The 26330-nt window shown below is 40.9% G+C and overlaps 2 long non-coding RNA genes across 2 annotated transcripts; both read left to right on the forward strand.

The window, feature by feature from the left end:
• The first annotated feature begins 8993 nt into the window (after window positions 1-8993).
• Window positions 8994-11111, forward strand: LOC306959203. The gene is made up of 5 exons (XR_013792605.1): window positions 8994-9020; window positions 9098-9152; window positions 9219-9248; window positions 9322-9354; window positions 11062-11111. It is a non-coding gene; the product is annotated as an uncharacterized lncRNA (long non-coding RNA).
• Window positions 11112-17450: 6339 nt separating this feature from the next.
• Window positions 17451-20000, forward strand: LOC306981223. The gene is made up of 5 exons (XR_013794090.1): window positions 17451-17475; window positions 17564-17629; window positions 18452-18514; window positions 18594-18641; window positions 19918-20000. It is a non-coding gene; the product is annotated as an uncharacterized lncRNA (long non-coding RNA).
• Window positions 20001-26330: the final 6330 nt, after the last annotated feature.

Below are 26330 nucleotides of genomic sequence, written 5' to 3' on the forward strand. Positions count from 1 at the left end.
ACTAGTTTAGTAGCTACACTAGTTTATTAGCTACACTGGTTTATTAGCTACACTGGTTTATTAGCTACACTAGTTTAGTAGCCACACTAGTTTATTAGCTACACTGGTTCATTAGCTACACTGGTTTATTAGCTACACTGGTTTATTAGCTACACTAGTTTATTAGCTACACTGGTTTATTAGCTACACTAGTTTAGTAGCTACACTAGTTTATTAGCTACACTGGTTTATTAGCTACAATGGTTAATTAGCCACACTGGTTTAGTAGCTACACTGGTTTATTAGCTACACAGGTTTATTAGCTACACTGGTTTATTAGCTACAATGGTTAATAGCTACACTGGTTAATTAGCTGCACTAGTTTATAAGCTACACTACTTTATTAGCTACACTAGTTTATAAGCTACACTAGTTTATTAGCTATACTAGTTTAGTAGCTACACTAGTTTATTAGCTACACTGGTTTATCAGCTACACTGGTTTATTAGCTACACTGGTTTATTAGCTACACTAGTTTATTAGCTACACTGGTTTATTAGCTACACTGGTTTATTAGCTACACTAGTTTATTAGCTACACTAGTTTAGTAGCTACACTAGTCTATTAGCTACACTGGTTTATTAGCTACACTGGTTTATTAGCTACACTGGTTTATTAGCTACACTAGTTTATTAGCTACACTAGTTTATTAGCTACACTGGTTTATTAGCTACACTGGTTTATTAGCTACACTAGTTTATTAGCTACACTAGTTTATTAGCTACACTAGTTTAGTAGCTACACTAGTCTATTAGCTACACTGGTTTATTAGCTACACTGGTTTATTAGCTACACTGGTTAATTAGCTACACTAGTTTATAAGCTACACTAGTTTATTAGCTACACTAGTTTATAAGCTACACTAGTTTATAAGCTACACTAGTTTATTGGCTACACTAGCGCGGAGGCGGGGCAGACCAGCGACACCTCCGCCGGACCCGCCGTTTTTAGCACGGGTCCGCGGCGAAGGCGCTGCTGACCCGCGGCCAACCTCGCGGATCCGCTCAGGACCCGCTTCGGATGCGTTTTCTTGAGGACGTTAATCCGCCACGGATCTGTGCGGCGTATCTGCTGCGTATGTGTCTATTTTGTCATGATTGCCTTCTCGTTTTATTATTGATCCACTCATAACTTTGTGATTTTACTAACATCTACCCTAAAACTAGATTAGCATTTGAAAGGAAATTGTTAATAAACAAATTTGGCAATGCTAAACCATACAGTAAAAAAAACTATGGATTAAAAGACTTTACATGACTATAACTCTAATAGACTTTAAATCATAGAAATATGCATCAGCGCTACAGCCTTCAAGGCTAATAAACCCCATTTATCATACAAACGAAAGAACAATTTAAACAAGATGGACAATTGTATTTAATTAATCAATATTAATATTTGTAACATTCTCGTAATATTTCTCCACTGGACTTTTATTTTGAAAACCGGAAGTCCATGAGGAAACGGTTGTACAAGATGTAGCTTGCTATCTGTAAAAAATGTACCTACGAGGCACTGGTGAAAGGCTGAAATAAAAGAACTAAAAGTATAACACGGACTTAAGTTATTCTTGGTTAGCCAGGCACAACAATATTGACATTTTTAATAACAAAATGATCAGCTATAGGCTTCTAAATTTGAAGACTATTTACGTCACAGATGGCTTCTCAATGAAAATAAATAAAATAGAGACGTAAACCAATGACCAACAAAACATTTATTTAGTGAAGCCTCCTTTCAAACCAATATATCGCAAACTACTGGCTTGGCCAAAAGGCCCCCCAAAATTTCACCACAATAAAATAGATGATTGAATATTGTACTTATACACAGTAGACTGAGTTGGGTGTTCAGAGTTTGAGATGTGTATGGTCTGTCTGAAGCAGTAGGTAGGGGTAGAAGTAGTTCGCCGGGTTCCTCTTCTGCAGCTACATCCACCTGGTGAAGATCCAGTCTGCAGTGTCCAGTCAAAGATACTCCCCTCTTCTGACAGGATCTGAAATGACACCAGCGAGGAAAAAATGTAAACATGGATGAAACTGATTATTGTTAGACATGATTCTACAGATCCATTTGCTTTAATTGTATTAAACTGCATCTTCACTGTGTGCCACTCAGCCCAGCAGAAGTCCATTTGAAATAAACAATGAGAATATTATTTGCAAAAGTCATGTTTCATAATGCCATTATGTAAAGGTCTTCAATACAGGTACTTACAGCACTTTTTCCTCTTCGTCATTTTCATTTTAAAATGAAACCACCATAGAAAATACTGAAAGAGAAAACACAACATATATTTTTAACACATTGGCAAATACTAACTGAAATTTTGACCTGCTGTGTCTTGAATTAAGTTTCATTACCACGTGTTGACTATTATCCCAATGCAGGTGCATATGATAGTCACTGCATAATGCATGGAATGTACGCTTATTTGTAAAGCTCTTTTCACATGAGACAAGTTTGCCAAAGTGCTTTACAAAGTGGATGGGATTTGTACTTTATTCATGCCACACACAGTGGCAGTACGTTACCTATGCAGCTACATTTCCCCCTTGGGTCGACTGACAGACACACATCTGTGCAAAAGGTCCCTCTGACCACCACCATCACGCACACACATCATTCATCCTGGCCAATTGTACATGTTTTAGTGGAAACCGGAGTACCCGCAGGAAACCTACAGACACAGGAAAACATGAAAACTCCACACAGAAAGGCCCCGTCCAGGGATCGAATCCGGGACCTTCTTGCTGTGAAGCACGAGTTCCTAATTACCTTTTTTAGTATAGTCAAAGCAAATGGGCGTGTTATGCGCAGGAGAGGAATAACAGACACAAGTTGACCAGCCTACCAATGTTTAGGTTCATTCTCAAGCTGTGGGTAGGAGTGAGGAGCAGTTAGCATGGTTCCTCTCATCCTGGTGAACATCCAGTCTCTCAATGTCCAGAACACCCCTCTTTTCACGGCAACTGAAAGCACAAGAGCCGATCATTAGAATGTAATATTATGGACAATGACTGTTGTTGTTCTGTAATCTAAGGGTTGATAGTTTGTAGAAACCAGACATCGCTGTGGCTGTTCAGTCGGTGGCATTTGTTACATTTCTACCATCAAAAAATAGATTTTGGATGTAACGTAAGATCAACCAAATATATATACTGTATATATTTAAATACTTAAACATTATTAGGGTTTGTTACAGATAATTTAGCAAACTATGTTTAGCCAGGATTTATTTCTAAGGACCGGACTTTTCCGACCAACAAATACTGGGAAACATAAAAGAAAACATGTATCTATTAATAATCAGTGTATTTACCAACTTAGATTTACAAAATTATAAACACAAGACAAATTTACAGTGACAGCTACACTACTCTTCTTTTCAATTTGAATTTCAGCTCTGAATGTGAACAATGAACAACAATAATTGAGATCAGGAGTGATTATAACATTTCTAAGTATAGTTAAAGAGCTTACATCTTTATCTTCCTTTTACTACATGCGACATGACCCACCTGAAATAAAATGGATAATAATTATGTTTTAAAAATACTTTGCTGTACAGGTGCCATAAATATCTTTATCGTTATTATTGCCATTATGAGCCAGTTGGTGTTATTGTCTCATTATGTTTTTGTCATGTGCAGCAGCATACAGTATGATGATCAATGTATAGGCAATGTAGCCAATGTGATCCTAAAAAGTCTTACTACAAGAACAAAACCCAAATTACAAACTTCTACTACAAAACACAGATTCAAGCAGTAACTAATTGAAACAGAAGCTACATCGTGACATGACCAAAGATTTAGGACAGATAGAACACTGGCAGTCTAACAAATAACATAACAAACAAAACTTTCTTTTAACCATCCTGCAAATGTGTCTGTAGTAGTAGTAGTCCAGGATTGATGAGAAGTTCTCCTGGTTCTTTACAGCTCAGCCTCCTGATGAATCCAGTCTGTCCAGTCAAATGAAGTGGTCTCTGCTCACAGCAGCTGAGAGGACACCAGTAGTTTATATCATGTAATATTATGGATAACATTGATTAGGAATACCAGGGCTTATCTCTGTCGTGTCATGGCATTGGTCCAATTCCTAAATAGTCCTAATAGTCCGTTTCTTCGTGAACACCTTCGTAGCTGAACTACATCAACTACGTGAAAGCAAAAGACAACACCAGACAAACTTCTTCGCTTGGCGAAGTTGAAGCGGGTCCGCAGCGGAGGCGCTCTTTGACAGCGGGTTTCAATGGGGGCGCCTCCTGAAAGCGGATCCGCAGCAAACGCGCGGCACATCCACCGAGCGGTTCTGACTCCGGGGCGGATTTGGCAGACCGAAGGCGGATCCGCCGCGGAGTCTGGTGCTATGTGGGCTGGTTTATTAGCTACACTGGTTTATTAGCTACACTAGTTTATAAGCTACACTGGTTTATTAGCTACACTGGTTTATTAGCTACACTGGTTTATTAGCTACACTGGTTTATTAGCTACACTAGTTTATTAGCCACACTGGTTTAGTAGCTACACTGGTTTAGTAGCTACACTGGTTTAGTAGCTACACTGGTTTAGTAGCTACACTGGTTTAGTAGCTACACTGGTTTATTAGCCACACTGGTTTATTAGCTACACTAGTTTATTAGCCACACTGGTTTATTAGCTACACTAGTTTATTAGCCACACTGGTTTATTAGCCACACTGGTTTAGTAGCCACACTGGTTTATTAGCTACACTGGTTTAGTAGGTACACTGGTTTATTAGCTACACTAGTTTATTAGCCACACTGGTTTATTAGCTACACTAGTTTATTAGCCACACTGGTTTAGTAGGTACACTGGTTTATTAGCTACACTGGTTTATAAGCTACACTGGTTTATTAGCTACACTGGTTTGGTAGCTACACTGGTTTAGTAGCTACACTGGTTTATTAGCTACACTGGTTTATTAGCTACACTGGTTTATTAGCTACACTGGTTTAGTAGCTACACTGGTTTGGTAGCTACACTGGTTTAGTAGCTACACTGGTTTATTAGCTACACTGGTTTAGTAGCTACACTGGTTTAGTAGCTACACTGGTTTATTAGCCACACTGGTTTATTAGCTACACTAGTTTATTAGCTACACTGGTTTATAAGCTACACTGGTTTATAAGCTACACTGGTTTATTAGCTACACTAGTTTATTAGCCACACTGGTTTGTAAGCTACACTGGTTTAAAAGCTACACTGGTTTAGTAGCTACACTGGTTTAGTAGCTTCACTGGTTTATTAGCTACACTGGTTTAGTAGCTTCACTGGTTTATTAGCTACACTGGTTTAGTAGCTACACTGGCCATATCACTTCCATGCACGTAAACTATTGTCCACCTCACGGCCTAAATACGTTTATTTGGGTCGTCCAACGCGGCGGCGGAAGGAGATGGGAACCACAGTCCTGATGTAAACCTTGTACCTATATAGGCAATAATGCACTAAATAATATAAGTTTGGAATCTAATGCTACAAATAAACTGCAGTCATTATAAGTACATCTAAACTTCATCCTCAGGCAGGATCCTGTTTATAAGGCGTTGTGCTCCTGAGCCCTGTAATTACACTCAGGTATTTACTTGAGTTATTGTTTGCACAGGCGGTGTCTGGATTAAAGCTGTGTGTGAATCATCGTGACGTCGATGACATTTTTGGAAACGCCCAGAGGTTAAAATGTGACTTGGGAGGAGTTGGAACTCTAACTTTTGACAAGCAGTAGGATATACCTTATTTTATATATATATATCTATATAGATATAGATATATAGATATATCGACATAGCAATACCAAGCGACTTCAACATCAGGAAAAAGGAACACGAGAGAACTAGAGAAATACCAGGGGCTCAGAGAAGAGCTGGAGAAAACCTGGAGGGTGAAGGCATCAGTGGTGCCCGTGGTCGTTGGGGCACTCGGGGCAGTGACCCCCAAACTGGAGGAGTGGCTCCAGCAGATCCCAGGAAATACATCAGACATCTCGGTCCAGAAAAGTGCAGTTCTAGAAACAGCAAAGATACTGCGCAGAACCCTCAAGCTCCCAGGCCTCTGGTAGAGGACCCGAGCTTGGAGGAAAAAGAGACCGCCCGCGGAGGGTGTGGAAGAGTTTTTTATATATATATATATATATATATATAATTATATTTGTATTATTAACATGTAGTCACTGGCCATGAATTATTTTCAGATATCCTTTAGCAGGTTTAAACAATCATAAATGACTGTGAGTCTGTGTGATTTACTGAATGAACAAACTGCTTGCGGTTGGCTCTGGGTGGCCTGGTTCTGGATGGGGTGCCTTGTTTTGGAGCTTTTTTTAAACTGCATTATTAGTCAATATACAGTGCAATGTAACATTTACACATTTTTTTCTTCCATCCATCCATCCATCTTCTTCCACTTGTCCGTTTCCTGGTCGTGGGGGCAGCTTTTGGAGCTGCCCAGATCACATTGCACCTGCCCCTTATGGCTCCTCCTGCAGGTTGTGGGTCCACAGAAGGACGGCCTCACGATTAACCGGGCACGAAGCCCCCGACAACAGCGCTCCCAGGATCATTCGGGTGCTCAAACCCCTCCACCACGTTAAGGTGGCGGTTCCAGGAGGGGACATTTTTTTCTTATCTGTTTTTTTTTTACTTGTATCTTTAGAACTTGTAACTTTAAAACTTAGCATTCATCACAAGAGCAAGAACTGTGCCTTATTGCTTTGAAGACAACAGAAGCTTTGGGGCTTCACCAAACCTCACAAACTTTACCTGGACATTAATTCATTGTTTTATGGGACTAACCCATCGCTGCAGTCTGCACCTCAAAGCACTCCTGGCAGAGTCGCAGTGAAATGACAAGTCTTTGGGCAGTGATGTGAACTTCAGTAAAACTCTGTGAATATAATTGTTATCACAAAGCAAAGACGAGGCTAAATTTTAGAGAAAGTATCTTTTTAAACTGCTGGACTGTTTCTGCCATACATACATGAGCCAACATGAACGTGCAGGTCGAGTCCCACTAAAGGCGTCTCACTGCTTTGTTCTGGCTTTGACAAACCTGGGGTTGATCTGAGTCACACTTAATCCTGTCTCATTCAGTCCAGTCCTAATAGTCCTGGTTAATCTGAGAGTGATTGTTTGTTTGTTTACTTTATTGTCCCCATAAGGAAATTTGTCCTCTGCATTTAACCCATCCTTCGATGCTGCTGGGGCGACCCGTAAGGAGCAGTGGTCAACGGCAGGGGGCCCATCTCCATGATGTGGAGCCAGGCTCATGGTCAGAATCACCTGGCTGGAGGATTCACCTATTGCACATGTTTTTAGTGGTAGGGGAAATCGGAGTAGGGGGAGGAAAACACTTAGTTTTAACATTTTTAGTCCCTTTAAAATACGGGAAATTACATCTGAATAAACCTGGCTACGGCTCACTGGTGCAGCCACAAGTATCTGCCTGAACTGTGAGCTGGCACAACCAAAATGAATTGTAAAAAAAAGTGTTGTGAAATACTTTGAGAGCTCATAATAAACTGTCTGTCTCTATTTTGGCTCAAGGCCACTGTCAGTCTGTCAGACGGCTGCTTACATCGGCCCTGTGCGTGTTCTCTGTGCGTGTTCTCTGCACGTGTGCGTGTTCTCTGTGCGTGATCTCTGCACGTGTGCGTGTTCTCTGTGCGTGTTCTCTGCACACGTGTGCGTGTTCTCTGTGCGTGTTCTCTGCACACGTGTGCGTGTTCTCTGTGGGTGTTCTCTGCACACGTGTGCGTGTTCTCTGCACGTGTGCGTGTTCTCTGCACACGTGTGCGTGTTCTCTGCACGTGTGCGTGTTCTCTGCACACGTGTGCGTGTTCTCTGCACGTGTGCGTGTTCTCTGCACACGTGTGCGTGTTCTCTGCACACGTGTGCGTGTTCTCTGCACACGTGTGCGTGTTCTCTGCACGTGTGCGTGTTCTCTGCACACGTGTGCGTGTTCTCTGCACGTGTGCGTGTTCTCTGCACACGTGTGCGTGTTCTCTGCACGTGTGCGTGTTCTCTGCACACGTGTGCGTGTTCTCTGCACGTGTGCGTGTTCTCTGCACACGTGTGCGTGTTCTTTGTGCGTGTTCTCTGCACGTGTGCGTGTTCTCTGCACTGCTCTCATTGAATGAGCCAGTATATTTCCGTAGCTGTGGTCTCTTTATGAGTAAACAGGGAATATCCCATAGACACATGTTGGGATGAGGGCGTCTCAGAAATGATCAGGAGGAGAAACAGAGCAAACATGCGTGTTGATCTGATCACATTGAGCATGTCGTTGTTCATCAAACCGGTCTGTTTGGATAATTAACAGTTTGAATCAACCGTCATATTGACAAATATCCAGGGCGTTCAACACCGGTACAGAAAGGTTTTGCACATTCACCACATCAGGGTTATTCTCCAGTGTCAACAAATGTGTGAAAACATTTTTTCAAAAAGGGTCAAAAATAGAAGTGAAAATGGAAAATAAATTGGGGGGAAATATAGGTAAAGTATTAGTAATACAAAATTTGCAAAAAATATAGTGGAAACCTTTTTACAACTAGATAGTTATGGCAAAAAACAGTGTTAATAAAAACATTGGCAAACATTGGGCAAAATATATATATATATATATATATATATATATATATATATATATGTATATATATATATATATATATATATATATATATATATAATAATAAAAAATATTAATAATAAAAAGGGGGTAAACTGAGGTGAAACAACCAAGTCACTTCCTTACTGTCCCTGGATCCACAGACCGGTCCTGCAGCTCGGTCTGCCTGGAGCCCTCCCCCCCCCCCCCCCCCCCCCCCCTCCCCCCTCCTCCCCCCTCCCCCCCCCCCCTCCCGTCTCCTCTCTCCTCCCGTCTCCTCCTATAAAGCTGTGGGTGCTGCCGTCGGTCGGGCTGCAGTCGGTCGGGACACGTTGAGATCAGCAACAGGTGAGACACATCCACGCCTTCCTCCCTCAGACTGTGCTTTTCGGACGCTTATAGTTTGAATGTTTTTTTTTTTGTAGCAACAGATAAATAGTGACCAGATCCAAGCACAACATGAGTGACGACGAGAAGAAGGTAATGCCATTCACTGTTTTTGAACGACTCCATCCTGTTTGCTAAATAACCCGTTCACTCGTGCAGGGGAAGCCGGAGGGATGCGGAGCTGACGAGGTAAGACGGACTTTTCCCTAGAGAACAACTTCTCATCTCGCTAAACACTGCTTTAATGTACGTATGTTCACAGGAGGGCGGACCAGGAGCGAAGGGCTGTGAGATGGTTTGTATCAATGGACCTTTTACGTAATCCGTACAACAAAAATGAGGACAGAGCGTTGGCCTCAGCTTTCAAATGAGCCGTTTACGCTATGGCCTAGTGGCTGTAAGCTCTCGGGTCAAGAAGCTTTGAGATTTGGGTAAAGCCGAACTGGAGAAAATGTGCTCGGTTGGAGAAAAAAAAAACTCTTATTTTAGGAAATAAAATCTAGCCATTTCTTGTTCAGATATATTTGCTAAAAAACATGCTAATTTTTCTTGTAACAAGAAAGAAAAACTTTTTGAATCTTCTTCAGCTTTAGACAAAGAATATTTTTAATTATTTTAAGAAAAAATAAGATCACAACAACTCTTAATTTAAGAACTGATTCTCACAGATAGATGATACATTCCATTCTTTAAAGTGGGCGGTGCGGTGGCACAGCGGTTAGAGCCTCAGCTTCACAGCTTGAAGGTCCTGGGTTTGATTCCCACCAGCCTTTCTTTAGTTTGTATGTTCTCCCCGTGTCTGCGTACGTTTCCCCTACCACTAAAAACATGTACAATAGGTGAATCCTCCGGCCAGGTGATACTGACCATCAGCCTGGGTCCACATCATGGAGATGCGGGCAATATTTTCCTTAAATATTAGTATTTATTAAGAACATTTTGCACAAAAATGTGTGTAATTTAAAACATTTTACTTAAATCAAGCAACATTTAAGTAAAAATACCCCACAATTTTTCACTAAATAAGAATGTTTTCCTTAAATTATTCCATTTTCTGAGGACATTTTGCTTAATTCTAGCTATTTATTTTCTTAAATTTAGTGTTTCTTTCTTGTTTTATGACAAGAAAAATATTCTAGAAATAAGAATTCTTACTTAAGACAAAATGTCTTGTTTTTTTTTCCCTTGTTTTTAGCAGGGTACTTTTTGCAGTGTAATTTTAACATTTTTAAACTCCGTGTACATTAACTTAAAAAAAAAAAAAATGTATCGTCTAGAAGCAGAAAACGGAACAATAATGTTAGGACGATCTGGGTAATCTCCAGTGTCAAGAAATGTGTGAAAAATGGGGAATAATCTGGAAAAATTTTCTTGAGGGGAAAAAATAGTGAAAACAAGAAGAAATTGGACAAAAAAAGGGATTTGAGCGGAAACGACCAAGATATACACTACTGTGTCAAAGTTTTGGGTCAGCACAACAGTTTTCTGCAGAGCTAACATAAAGCACGAGGGTTTTCTCATCATCAATGAGCCTTGAACACGATTAGCAAACACAATGGACCATAAGAACACTGGAGCCTCTGCACTATTCCATTAAAACTCACCTGTTTCCAGCTAGAATAGGCCTTCACAGCATTAACAATGTGGATGAGACTGTATTTCTGATTCATTTTATGTTAAAAAAGCACATTTTAAGTGACCCCAAACTTTTAAGCAATAATGTATGTTTTTTCCCCCAGTACCTGCTTTCAATTCTTTCATTTTTTTGATGCCAGTAATACCTCAACGTTTTTTCCGATACCATACTGGCATCTTTTAACCGTACCCAGCCCGGGACATGATATATTTAACATCCTTTGTTCTATCGGTGCAGTGACTACAACATGGCGGGTAAAGGAGTATTAGCTCATAGTATTTAGCTCATTTATCGGGTCATTAGTTTCTATGGGAGGATCTACGGGGTCTTGCCTTGACTGACATAATGCATTGGTGGTGTGTGCAGAGCCAAGGAAAAGGAGGAGGACGAGGAGGACGAGGAGGAGGAGGAGGAGGTGGTGGAGGAGGACGAGGAGGACAAGGCGGAGGAGGAGGTTGTGGAGGAGGACAAGGCGGAGGAGGAGGAAGAGGTGGACGAGGAGGAGGGAACAATTAAATCCCAGCGATTAAATCAGTGCTCAGCGTCTGTATTTAATCCACAGTAAACTGCTCATGTGCATCAATAAATAATTGTTCAAATATGATGATCTGTTGAGTCTTTATTATGACAAATTAGGCCTTAGTCTTTCACAGCAGTTCAGTCATAGGAAAGTGTGTCTGCTCTTAGAAAGGTTTATTTTTATTTTTGTGGTTTTCAGGTTCTTTTAGAAAGATATTAGGAATAGCATAGGGGCGTTGTGTCCTTGGGCAAGACACATCACCCACATTGCCCCCAGTGTCTGCGTGCATTGGTGTATGAATGAGAGTATGAATGGGTGAGTGGATCCCCGCTGTAAAGAGCTTTGAGTGCCTAATGTAGGTGGAAAAGTGCTTTATAAGTTGAGTCCATTCACCATCGCAAAAAAAAGGTGTGTTCAAATACCTCACTCCTTCACTCCTTTACTCCCGACGTGCCTGATGCGTGTCTCTGTTCTTCCTGGGCGTGGCCACACTGACAGTTTTATTACTTCTGTTAGAGTGGCCACGCCTGCCACCGTGTGGGGGTTACTGGACACACCGCCTCTGGGACGGGCCCTCTAAAAAGTCATCATGCATGGACTCTGTTGCAATGACTTTAACTATTGTGTTAATGGAGGTAGAAAATGTGCATTGTTTGTTCCAGCTCAGTTTCATGTGCTTTAGTTGTGATTTTAATCTTTAGTTTCACTCAAAAACTCAAATAAACCCTTGTTAAGAAGGACATTTTCTCATCAAAACAACTATAGTGAAAATCTAGTTGCACTGACACAAAAAAAGCACTCCCACAACGAATTTTTTTTGTGTGGGGCTTATTAAAAACATATTTTTTTTGGGATCTGTCTGGTCTTTGTGTGTGCCCTCAGTCACGCAAAACGACCAAAGATGTTGTTAGCATTTGGCCTCTCCCAGTGTATTCCTATGGCTCCAAACGGGGGTGAATTTAGAAGCGACCACGCTCTTCCACGGGCGCAAAGACCAGACAGGTACGCATCAACTCGTCTAAGCTCAGGTAGGAACATCTCAGTATGGAAAAACGGTGGCCTGTTCCTTGAAAATACAACCTTGGAACATCAGCAGGGGGCGCCAACCCTTTTGAAATCGTATAAAAGCCCCTCTCATTCATTCATTCATTCGCCCTCTGCTATTCTGAGTGTCGCGGATGGTTGAGGGCTTCACGGCGCTTCGCTCCACGGCGTCCATGGCTCTGCTCGGTTGATGGCGGTCCCCGGTCTGCAGGGGTCTTCTCGTGATGTAGCCCACTGTCCCCCCCACTGTCCGGATGAAAACCTTCTTCTGTCTCTCCTGTTGGGCAATAACGCACTAAATGAAGTAAGTTTGGATAAAATGCTACAGATAAAAGCAATGCAGTCGTGATCAGTTCCTCTAAGTCGTCTTCAGATCCGGTTTTTGAGGTGCGGTGACGTGAGTTCTTCACACTCAGGTATTTACTGGTGTTATTGTTTACTCTGAGGCGGTGACTGGATTAAAGTCGCGTGTGAATCCTCGTGACATTGATGACATTTTTTGGACATGCCACAACCACCATTATATTTGTAAGTCAGTAACTACCCAGCGTTCCAAATTATTATGCAAATTATATTTTTCTCTGATTTTCTAAACTGTCGGCTCAAATGAGAGTCAGCATCATTTTCAAGTCTTTAACTGGTAGAGCAGGGGTCGGCAACGTCAGGCCCGGGGGCCAAATCCGGCCCTCCCGCACAGAACCTCTGGCCCCAAAGATAAATTTGCTCACGTACCTGCCAAAGTCGGGGAAGTGGGGGAAGATGAGCCGCTTTTTGCTTTGGTGGTTATTGTGTAAAAACAGTATAATATAAATACAAAATGTTACTGTTTACATATGATTTTTAACCTCTTAACTCCCACCTGAACCGAGCACATTTTCCCCCGTTTGGCTTTACCCAAATCCAAAATCTTCTTGAAAAGAAAGCATCGAAATGGCATCGAAGCACAACAACAAAGTGACGAAAAAGCAACATGAACACAACAAAAGAGTGACTAAAACAGGCCAGAAAAGTAACAATAAAACGACAACAAAAGTGACTAAAGAGCGATAAAAAAGTGACGAGAAAACAGGGCAAAAATGCTTTTAAAAAACCCACCAAAAAATACTTTAAAAACGCTTCAAAAATTTGACAAAAGAGCAGCGACAACGCAACAAAAATATTACAATTAGTTTTGTAGGCCTTAGCTTTCAAATGACGCACTACACTGTTGATTTGCAGCTTTTAGATTTGGGTAAAGCCGAAATGGAGGTAAAAAAAAAAATTCAGGCAAAACATCTCATATAATTCTTCTTTACTTTGGGCTTCAGTGGTTCGGCCCTCGGTGATTTGGCGATGGTGAAAATCGGCCCTCCACCGCACAAACTTGCCTGTCCCTGTGGTAGAGGATCATTTGAGTGTGATTGAAATCAGAATGAAAATCACATACATGTATTGGTGTTCAATGGTGTTCTAGGGTTAAAAAGTATTGACTTGTTATGGTAGCCTTCCATACTTGTAAGTCTCATCAGAGTTAGGTTCCTGCTGCCAAGTGTACAGTGTCGGTCATTCATGAATGGATGCACCCACAGGGCTGTGCCTTTGGAAGAAAGAAAACATGAACACCAGGCCCGTGCACAGCAGGAGCGCGCACGTCCCTGGTACGACAGTGTTTGGCACCGGGGCAACTCAGGAATTTCAAATGTAATGTGAAATTGTCTGAATGCGAGATGCTGCAGAACCACAGTTATTATGACCCTGTTGGGGAATGTTTGGACCACAGCATTTTAATATAGTGACTTCCCCTGTCATTGTTTGCAATAAAAAGAGTTCTAGGGCCTTAAAGGTGCGGTGTCCTGATGCTCAGGTATTTGTTTGTGTTATTGTTTGCTCTGAGGCGGTGGCCGCATTAAAGTCGTGCGTGAATCCTCGTGACGTCGATGACTTTTCTTTGGACACGCCACAAATACGTTCACATGTCTCCAAACTCAGGATATTGACAACCAAAGGAAAAAGTAATAGAATAAACAAATATAAAAATGAGCTCGACATGTTTTAGTTTTTCTTCATTATCTCTCACTATTAAACTGTTGCAAAACTCAAGACGTTAAAGGCACAGTATAGTATATAGTATTGTATAGTTTAAGCCTTTTAACCCCGCCTTAACCAAGTGCTTTTTCTCTAATTCAGCTTTACTGAAATCTAAAAACTTCTCGACTGGAGTTTACAGCCTATAAACTAGTGTAATTTGAAAGCTAAGAACAACAAAACTGATCTTGTTGCTATCCTTTTTTGGTTGTTTTTTTGTCACATTTTCGGCCCCTTTTGTCACTTTTTTGTCAAATTTTTGTCACATTGTTGTTTACTATTTTGTGACTTTTTTGTCGCATTTTTGTCACTTTTCTGTCCTTTATTTGTCATATTTTTGTGACTTTTTAGGCGCATTTTATTCCCTTTTTTGTACATTTTTTGTTGTATTTTTTGTGACTTTTTTGTCCCTTTTTAACACATTTTTGTCACATTATTGTTTGCTTTTTGTGACTTTTTTGTTGCTTTTTATTCCATTTTTGTCATTTTTTAAAATTGTATTTTTGTCATTTTTTTGGTCACATTTTTATTACTTTTCTGTCCATTATTTGTCATATTTTTGTGACTTTTTAGGCGCATTTTTGTTGCATTTTTGACCATTTTTTGTTGTATTTTTGTTGTATTTTTGTCCCTTTTGATCACATTTTTGTCACATTATTTGCTATTTTGTTGCTTTTTGTCCCTTTTTTGTTGTATTTTTGTGATTTTTTTGTCGCATTTTTGTCACTTTTCTGTCCTTTTTTTGTCATATTTTTGTGACTTTTTTGTCCCTTTATATCACATTGTTGTCACAGTATTGTTTACTATTTTGTTGCTTTTTTGTCCCTTTTTTGTTGTATTTTTTTTGCTTTTTATTCCTTTTTTGGGATTTTTTGTCGCATTTTTGTTACTTTTCTGTCCTTTATTTGTTTGCCTTTTTGTGACTTTTTTGTTGCTTTTTTGTCCCTTTATGTCGCTTTGTTTACATCTCATTTTCGTCGCTATTTAGACACTTTATTGAAGAAGCTTTCAGATTTGGGTAAAGCCAAACTGGAGGAAAAGTGCTGGGTTCAGGTGGGGGTTTAGAGGTCAACAGGCACCAGCCTTTCTTGGATTTAAAGCATTTGATGAAAATTAAAAACCCCTTTCCAAACGAACCTCATGAGTGACTTTTAATGTTTGTTTTTTTTGTTTTTTTTGGGGGGGCCCAGAACTATTTCCTGTCCTTGGGCCCAGAATATCTGGCTGCGCCCCTGAGAAAACCTCATACATGGGAAAACACGAGACTTGTGAGGCAATCGTTCCAACTGCTCCATTTTCAAACCGGCAAAACCCGTCCAGTCAAAAGTATTTGTTTACACCACGGCAGTAACCAAAACACGGCTGCATTTTTGGCCTCAAGCATTAATAGACAAATGAGTAACATTTTTGTATAATTATAATTCTTTGGAACAACTGTCACCGACACATTACTAGGGCTGGGTACCACTACAGTACTTTAACGATACAGTACTTGGGTTTCGATCGATACAGACGGCATTGCGTCATAGAAGGGGGCGTGGCCTCGCCGAGGGGAAAATTGAATGGAATCTTTTTATCACACATAAAGTCAAGTGTAAATCGGGCCCATATAGATGTTTATTCACAGCCGATTGTTCAGTAGAAGTGAAAAAACGGCAGTCGTAGCTACCCCTTGCTAGCCGTTAGCATTAGCACGATGCTAACATGAAGCATCATATTAACATTATCCGTTATTTATGTATTTATGGGCTGTTGAACCACTTTGCTCCTCTCCATGTCTTTGTATCTTTATTTAGTAGAAAACTATATTCATAATTCAGCGTTTGTTAAAGGTGCATTATGCAACTCTTCAAGCGGAAAAAAAAAGGTTATATTTGTCAGTATTTTACATTGTAGTGACCAGGCGGCTGTAGTACGAGTACGAGTACGAGTGGTCACCATGGCGCCTTTACTTCCATCACAGTGGGCTCTAGGATCAATTGTTTGGACGGTTTCACTGCTTCTCACCAGAAAACCTACAAAACAATTGATCCTGGCGCGTTGTAGAGCCCACTGTGATGGAAAGTAAAGGCGCCATGGTGACCACTCATACAGCCGCCTGGTCACTACAATGTAAAATACTCACAAATATAAACTTTTTTTTCCACATGAAAAGTTGCATAATGTACCTTTAAAGTAGCTTTTGAATAATTAGAGAAAGTTTGGATTTTTCTCCAAATTAACTGTTTTCAAAAATTACCATATATGGGCGATTCCAAAGCTGCCGTCTGTATCTATACGGATACCTGAACTGTCTAGAGCGGGGTGTCCAAACTACGGCCCGTGGGCCAACTGCGGCCCGTGGCCCATTTTTTATTGGCCTGCTGCAAATTCTAAAGATTATTTTTTTGCTTCATTTGAAAATATATAAAATAAACAAATTCCATTAATAGAAAGCTGTGCTGAAGGCTGTTTTTTTTATTTTAAGCATATTTAATTAAAGAGCATATAGTTAACATTATTGAATTTGCTAAATTTAATACAATAGAAGTTAAGTTATATATTATATATCTGACCTCTACTGAGTGCGGCCCAGTTGTTTGTATATTTTTCTGTATGTGGCCCTCAGTGAAAAAAGTTTGGACCCCCCGGACTAGAGCCAGAAAACAGAACAATGATGTGTGGAAAATCTGCTTATTTACAATAATCAATTAATCTCCAATGTCAAGAAATATGGGGGAAAATAGGGAATAAATTGGGTTAAAAAATGGGGGGAAATAGGGAATGTATTAGGAATAAAAAGAAAAAAAAGGAAAAAACTATAATAATAATAGCAATTATTGAAAACCATGCTAAAAGTGAGAAGAGAAAACAAATGAATAAAGGGGCATATTGGGCAAAAAATATTGAAATAAAAAATAAATATATATTTTTTTAAATTGAGGAAATTGAAACACCAGACGGGCATCATTTTGAATGTGTTAACGTGAACCGTTTTTTCCAAACCAATGCTTTGGAAACACATTTAGAGGATAATAGAAGACGCACAAAAGACACTTGCCACACTGGTCACACCACTATATGTGCCCTCCTCCCTCCTCCCATACAAACTATAAAGACTGTACGTGCTGCAGTCGGTCGGGGCACACGTCACACAGCGACATCAGCAGCAGGTAAGACTTTTCCACCTCACATTGTGCTTTTCACGCACTTACACTTACACTGCATGTTTGAATGTTTTTTGTGTGTGTGTTGGAACAGATAAATAGTTACCGGAGGACTCCTGTAACCAGATCCAAATACAACATGAGTGACAACGAGAAGAAGGTAAAAGTATACATTTTTGAAAACTTTTTTAAATAAGCAGGAAAAACAATGTTTCCATTTGCTCTGAAAAATCGTAGTTTGGCAGAAATTTACGAAATTTGGCCGAAAATTCCATTTGGTCGTTCCAATCAGAAAAGTCAATGAAATCCTCGTCGTATGTTTCACTGTGATTTCCGTAGCGATGACCAGAACTCCCCATTTACCCGAATAGAAAGAGATTACTGCTATATCATTGGCTCCAAGTAAATATCCCTGGGGGCCAAATTATATTGTCGGGGTACATACATTTTCAATAAATGAATAATAATGAGCCTGACAGGACTGTGCCCTCGGCTTACACAGTGTTCATTCACTCAGCACTTGGTGGTGGTAAATTACTGTTGTAGCCACACCCGCCCAGAGACAGAATGTCCATTTACCACAAGATTATATTGTGTTGTTTATATCTTGATCTGTTTTTATGTCAGTTCCCTCTGCATGACACATGTTGAATTATTAAAAAAAAAGAAAAAAAAGAATTAAGCTGCCCCCTAGTGGCTGGAGCGAGCATTCTGGTTATTTCTTTAAGAGACTTCCTTTTTTTTTTTTTTGACATACTCAGGAATGTGTGCTCTACAAGTGAGGGGCCGGACCCCTGCTATAGCTCTACTAGGGGGGAGGAGCCAGTTTTTCCTATTAACAGCATTACACTTTCACAAGTCGTATCTAAAAACAAAATGATGAATTACAAAAATGATCTTTAATATCAGTCAGTGGGCCTGATCTCTATAAGGCCTTTTGTTGTTTTTGAACGTTTTCTAATGAAGCCGTTTACTCGTGCAGGAAAAGGAGAAGAAAAAGGACGAGGCCTCACAATCCGAGGAGTCTGACTCGTCCTCAGATGGGGTAAGTCGGACTCTCCCTAAAGTACAATTTCTCATTCTCTATTCACTGCTTTAATGTATGCGCTTATATGTGTTTACAGGAAGGAGGAAAAGGCAAAGGGAAGAGCAAGGGCAAGGGGAAGAGCAAGGTGTGTATCAGTGGACCTTTTCACAAAAGCCGTTTAGTCACTTTTTTATTGTATTATTGTTGCTTTTCTGGCACGGTTTTGTTGCTCTTTTATTGCTTCTTTGTCGCTTTTATGTGGCCTTTATTTTCATCGCATTTTAGTTTAAGTTCTACAGGCATCAATATCAAAAAAATGAAAGTATCGAGAGCTTTTATATTGATTCAAACATGGCCCGTCTGGAAGGAGAGAGAGGCTGCAGTGGCTTTGTCTCCCCCGCACGGCTGTGACCTGGACACCGTTAAGTGATACTGGTCTGGTATCGAAAAAATGAAAGTATTAAAAGCAGGTCCAAAAAGTCATATAAAATCTTTATATTCAAGCTTTGATGTTGTAGGTCATCAACATTTAAAGAAATGAAAAGTGAAACAGACATTGTTTTAAATAAATTTGAAAAAAATGGAATATTCGAAAAAGAAAAGAAAAGAAGGAAAAATTTAACATTTTGGGAAGATTGGGTGGGAAAACAAATCAATAAATTGGGGAAAAAATTGACAAAAAATGGAATAAATGTGGAAAACAATTGAAAATATGGGGCAAAATTTGAAAAGCTAAAAGGAAAAAATGGGGGAAAACATATGGGATGAACATTTTGGGAAATTTGGGGTAAAAAGATATCAATAAATTGGGAAAAAATTTGAATAAAAAAAACAAAAATGGAAAGAATGTGGGAAAAAATGGAAAATATGGGGCAAAAAAAAAGGAATAACATATAGGGGAAAAATTTTACATTTTGGGAAAATTGGGGGAAAAACATGCAAAAATTGGGGAAAAATTAGAAAATAGAAAAGAGGTGAATACTTTGGGGGGAAAAAATTGGAAAAAAATGTAAAATTTGGGGGGGAAAACGTGAAAAAATTGGTTAAAAATGGGGGGGGGGGGGTAATCAGAAAAACTTGGAAAGTGCTTTTTCCGCCCTTTTGTAGTTTTGTAGTTGCATTTGTATGATACAAATGCAAAATAAATTAAATGGAAGTAAATGGAATAAATCAACATTATTCATCTGTTTCATGGATCTATATGACAGATATTCCAGTATGGGCATCGAAAAAAGTAGTCAGTCAGGTATTGGTATCGAAAACCAAGTATCAGTATCGGGTTTTTAATTTATGGTGCCCAGCCCAACTGTGGCTCAGCGAGGTCACATAAAGGTCGTGGTAAAGGAGTGCGAGTAAAGTTTGCAGGCGTCACAATTTGCCTTGATTGACTGTCTGACGTAATGCATTGGTTTTGTGTGCAGGAAAAAGGTCAAAAAGGAGAACAAGGAAAATCAGGAAAGGGGAAAAACAAATAACGCAGCGCTCAACATCTGTATTCAGCCGCTATAGAAGACTTTCAATAAACAATTCTTCAAATATCATGATCTGTTGAGTCTTTATTATGACATATCAAATGGAAAGTCACTTTTGTTGAAGTTCATTTTGGTGATTTCAGTTTTTTTTTACATTAGCCTCCCAGAGCTGGGATCACACTTTTAACAGCCATAAAATCACTTTACTTTCATAATTTTTTCTACTTTAAAAACTCAGACTCATAGATCTACGTCTGTCTGACACAAACACACCTAATAAGATTATTGATCTCACAAAGGAGAGATTCACTTGTTACATCAGCTCTCAGAAACACTCAGGGTGTTATGCATGTATTTGTGATTTCTAAACAGCATGACAGAGGACTTTTGTGGGCATTTTGGCCAATAAAGGGTTAGAAATCAAAGACATTTCACAAACATTTGGAATATGTGTCGAGCAGAACAAGTTCGATGACTTTCTGTTTTTAAAGTAAAAAATAAATGAGAGTATAGTGATCTTATGGCCCCCACGCGATGACTGGAACGTGTCTAATAATAGACCTATAAATGCCATTTCCACATTTTTTCCAAACCAGTTCTGTTGCAAACAGTCGAGCAACAAATGACAGATGAGGTTCAGAGCGAGACAGTTTCACCTCCTGACCTGATGCCAAATCCACAACAATTATTGCTACAAAAACACAGTTCAAATCAAATCAAATCAAATCAAATCAATTTTATTTGTATAGCGCTTTTCATACATGTCATGTAACACAAAGTGCTTTACAGATTTAAAAACATTCTCTCACACCCACCTCCTTCCAAAAATACAGACACATTGTCGCATTCACACCTCCCCAGAGACACACCACACAAGCACACAACACACACTCAAGGTAAAACAGTGGAGACTATGGACAAAAGGCTAAGATAAGGCTGGGTGCAGATAAACCAGGTAAGGAAACACCATCCAAGGAGCCGTCTGCATCGGGAGCGGCACCTCGGCTGCAGCCGCAGGGACCAACACAGGGTGCCCGGACAACACCACACCTCCATCCAGACACCCACAAGACAGCACCCCAGCAGCCACAGCCAATCACCGCTCCCGAGGCAGAGGGCTCCTCCAGAGGAAACTGGGAGAGCATAAAAATTGTTAAAATAAATAAAAGTACGTAAGTAATATTGAATAATAGGGTAATAAAAAATAAAAAAATAAAATAAAAAAAAGACAGAGAGGTAAAATATATAAATACAAAATAAATATTAATAACTATTAAATGTCAATTTAATTAATTGTAAGGTGCTGATAAATAATAATAAATAGGCCTAGCAAAAATAAATATCAGTTAAAAGCTAAGCTAAAAAGGTGGGTCTTGAGCCTGCTCTTAAAAATATGAACGTTCTCTACAGCCTTGAGCTCCTCCGGCAGGTGGTTCCAGAGGCGAGGGCCGTAATACTGGAAAGACGCCTCACCGTGAGTTTTCCTGTTGACTTTAGGAATAACTAGGAGACCCCTGCCGGAGGAGCGAAGGCGCGGTGAAGGTCCGTAAGGTAAAAGCAGTTCTGAGAGATAAGAAGGACCAAGACCATTAAGACATTTAAAAACCATTAAAAGAACTTTAAAATCGATCCTGAAACACACGGGGAGCCAATGCAGCGATTCTAAAACCGGTGTGATGTGGTCCCGCCTCCTGGTCTTCGTCAGGACACGAGCTGCTGAGTTTTGTAAGAGTTGTAAACCTGAGATACTCTTTTTGGGAAGACCTCAGTCTAGTTCATGGTCTGCGTTTAGAAACACCAGATCAGGCCCTAAAACTTTGACTAAAGTGTCCAGATATTTACAGCGACTAAAATATGACTAAATAAAAATATGGCCGGCTTCCTGGTCAGAGGGCGGAGCTATAATTATGTTTTATGACTGTCTCCATGTTTCTCCATCCATACATATTGTTAATACACCGTCATTCCTCCGTTTGACAAAATAACTACGTTACGGATTTACAGACTCCCCCTCCCCAGGTCTGACGAAGCATGTTCCTAAAAAGGGCATAAGGGCGGGATCTTCACTGTACACTCCGCCCTTGCGTGACGTGTAGCTCGCGCAGCTCCAATGCTAACAGTCCGGCCCTCATTGGTATGAGATTTTGACATTCCAATGGGAGACTAGCGGCTATATGGAGGTACTACAACAATGGCGGCCTCTCGTGTCGTCATCACAAAGCAGAGCAGCCAGCGGCCATTGGCTCTCTCCGACGGACGAGGAAGTGCTTCTCTATGGTCCTCATGGCGGGAAGCTGACACTGCTGTAACACCACCCCCTTGTGGCCAGGGGGCGACGCCAAAAGACACTTGGTAGAAAGGATTGAGGATGGTAGAACGGCTTAAAAACAAACTCCAAAGAGTTTTCCATCCATCCATTTTCTGCCGGGTCGTTGCACCAGCCCCAATGGCGCCCCCTGCAGGTGGTGGGTCCACAGAAGGACGGCCTCACGATGAACCGGGCCTGTTGCCATGGGAGACCCTACAAGGGGCATGAAGAGGTCCAAAGAGTTTTCTCTAAAAGTCGCTATATGTGCCAACGCTGGGCTAGGTGAAATATTTTTGAAACACGCTGTTTTTTGGAGGCTCCGCCCACCCCACGAGCTTCCCGCCTTTTTTCCCTGGTGGCCATGTAAGTTTCACAGATGACTCGCTGAACACGATCATCTATCTCTAATTATTATATCTATGGCTCCTTCACATTGTCACCTACGGGGCTCGACTTCCAGGGGGCGCTGACGAGCCGTTCTGTTTGGGGCGTGTGCACGTCGCCCACTGGCCCGCCCTTTTCACCGGCCCTGATCACTGTGAGTTTTCGTGCACGGGAAGGCACCGAAAAATGTGACTTAACCTCTTGACCCCCGCCTTAACCAAGTGCATTTTCTCCAGTTGTTGCGTTGTCACTTTTTCATTGCATTTTCATCCTCTTCTCATTTTCGTTGCTATTTTGACACTATTTTCAATAAGCTTTTGGATTTGGGTAAAGCTATACTAGAGAAACTGTGCTCGGTTCAGGTGGGGGTTAAGAGGTTAAGAGGCTCGTGCATCAGTAACAAGGCTCATTTCGTTTGGACTGTACAGAGTGAGCACGTGCCTCAGCGTAGACGATCTTTGTCTCCAGCTGAGCAGACTGTATACATCTGCGTTAACACCGCACAGTTCAGGCGCGTGAATCCTCCCGGCGCTGGTTCCCGGTTCAGTCCGGTCCCCTGCGGCCGCCGTAACGAGCTCTGGCAGATGGGAAGGGGGGCGTTGGTTGGGGCGGGGGGAGGCGCGCGGACCAGTGGCGCTAAAAGTCACCTGCACCTCAGCGCGGAAAGGTTCTGGGGGGGAGTGCGCGCTCTGTTTTGAGTTGACAGACGCGGTCCCGCCCTCAGAGCAAACAGCAGAGAGGGCAGGGACAGGAGGGGGGGTTTAAACGGAGCGCAAATACCGCCAAACTTCAAATCTGAGTGAGAGAGAGAGAGAGAGAGAGAGTTGGGCTGATTGCACAAGTGAGTTTGGAAATGGATCAATGAGCTACTTGATCATATTTAGTCTTGTTTATTTCTCCAGCCTATTTTATTGTGGGTCCGAGCCTTTCTCAGAGTAGGGGAGACCGGGGATATTTGTCACTCTTTTTAATTCCTTTTTCTTCTAGCGTTCACTGCTAATCAACAGGAAATCCCACAAGAGTCAGACCTGCATTACAGAAAAACTTGAACCCTTGACTTGAAGAAGACCTCACTCTCTTTTTTTCTGCCGTATTGTGATAAATAGTGATTAACACAACAAAATCGACTGTGGCGATGTGCCCCATGTGCGGGGCGATTGGGGGATTGGCGGCGCAGGGGCTTATGGGATGGCACATAGCTCCTAATCACCGGTGAGTTAGCACCAGAGGTCCCTATGCTAAAGTGGCTATGATAGTTAGCATTGAGGCTCCTTTTCCTAACTGACAACTCAATTCAGAGGCTTCTTATCATAGAGGACACCAGGGGGGGACTGGGACTGAAAAACGGCCCTGGGCTCTGACCAGCCTGGCCCAAATTAGTGTAAATGCGACACTTCTTGACTGAAGAGCAACAGTGTAATGCCTGATTTTGAAAGCTAAGACCTACAAAAGTGATTGAAACTTTTTGTCACGTCGGCACATTTTTGTCACATTTTTGTCCTGTTTTTTGTTGCTTTTTCATAACTTTTTTAGTGTGTTTTCGTGTGTGTTTTTTTTGGGTGTATTTGTTGTGTATTCATCACTGTCTTGTGTTTATGTTATGTTATGGCTATTTTGTTGGTTTTTCATTGCTTTTCTTCATTGCTTTGTTGTGTTTTCGTCTCTTTTTTGTCATGTTTTTATTTGATTTTCATTGCTTTTTTTCGCTGCTTTGTTATGTTTTTGTCATGTTTTTTTCACTTTTTGTGTTTTTTTGTTGCTTTGTAGTTGTTTTTTTGTGGATTTTTTGTTGGTTTTTCATGGCTTTTTATCGTGCGGCACATTTTTGTTCCGTTTTCATCCTCGTCGCTATTTTGATGCTTTTCTTTTAAGCTTTTAGATTCAGGTAAAGCTTGGTTAAAGCTACACCGCACAAGATTTCACCCAATAACCAAATTGAAATACAAGCATTTATTTTATGATAGATGTTTTCACCATTGAAAAATACCTCAAACAAACATGTGCTTTTGCTCTGAGCGGCTCAGCTCTTCTAAAACATGACTATACATTTACCGGGAGTGGGCACGTCTCCAGCTCGTCTCCATGGAGACGTCGACTAAAGTCAGTAGGATTGAAAGTTAAACAGGTTATGCCCTCATCCAGATCCATCCTTTGATTATCCACTACAAAAATAGAATTTTCGGTGTCGAGCTGGCAACTATTTTAAAGAGCCGCTTCAGTAAATGGCTTAAATTTTGTGCTTTTGCTTTCATTTAGTGGAAACTCTCCTTAAATGTCTTTATTTGGACACTACGTTGTTGCATATGCAATACAGTAGGGGGCGACATGCGCTTTTGTTTGCCTGCAGTCTGCCAATAACCTTAAAGAAGAAGAACAGCAGCTGTTGGTGATGTCACTTCCCCTTCCCCTGGGTAAGGAACGGTCGAAATGGGCAAATGCTGCTGAAGCTCAAGTTCACTAACTGCATAGAGATCTAACAGTCGGCCCCATGAAAGGTTAAGGGTCAGGAGCTCAGGTCAGGACATAGAGGCTATAATTTGATGGTTTCAGGGATATTTTCGATTGGACTCTGTGGTGTATGTGGTCACACCTGTCTTAGGTCTATCCATTAGTGCAGGTTTTTTTTGTCAGAGACCCCAAAAATGGACACAAACAACTGGGGACCTCCATCGTATATGCTGCTTTAGAACAGATAAAAAAAAAAGGGAATATGTATTTAAACTGTTTATTTTGAATATTTGAAGGGATTTCACTTATATTCTGTTTTACACTCACACAGTATTATTTCTCTTCTCTTTTCTTGAAATCTGCATTAGTGCAGTGGAAGCGCTTAAGGCCCAACTCTTACGCTGGGGCTCCATCTAGTGTGAGTTTAGGGGATTACAGCTCGTGCACAGGCAGTAAAGAGGGAGGGACAGGTGAGAGAAGAGTGGAAAGTGAAAAAATAGGAGAAGAGCGCTTGTTCTTTAGGAAATAGCATAACACTAACATATAAGTCAGAGTTTTATGTTACAATTTTCAGGTGGTGAGACAAATATGAAATTTAGTACAGAAATTCTCCACTTGTTCTTATACTATTCCAAGAGTTTTCCAAATGATTTTTTTATGAATATCAATGGCGTCAGACCATATAAATCAAATGTGTGTTGTTCCCCTGGAAACCGTAGCACCCGGAGGAAACCTGGCTGCCTTCAGTCTCCTCTGAAACGATGCAGCGCCTCCTCCTGTTTCAGAGCGTGGTGTTCTGCACTGGTCAGCTCTTTTAGCTTCCTCTTCCCCCTGCGCAGCTCACTCCGCTCCACAACAGTCTTTCACCATCTCCTAGGAAGAGCTCAGCAGATAAGTAAGGATTAAACAACGAGGAGCCGTGCATTAGACGGTTATAATGCACGACGTGCAGTGCAGTGTTGTTACTCCTGCATTATAACGTCTAACGCGGCTCCTCGTTGTTTAATCCGCTTATACCAGGGTCCCACAAACGTATCATTTATAATAAATGTTTTTTTCATTGACTAAACTCACTAAATATGCCAGACTACGGGACTATTTTGTGTGGGTTATTACCCGGTCACTGAAGGCTGGTCTCAGAGCGAGTCATTCTCCGCAGCTATTACGAGGATCTCAGTCAGGCTCAACGACACAACATCAGCACAGAATCACAACACGACAG

This window comes from Gobius niger, assembly GCF_951799975.1.
Source record: "Gobius niger genome assembly, chromosome: 2".
Lineage (NCBI taxonomy): Eukaryota > Metazoa > Chordata > Actinopteri > Gobiiformes > Gobiidae > Gobius > Gobius niger.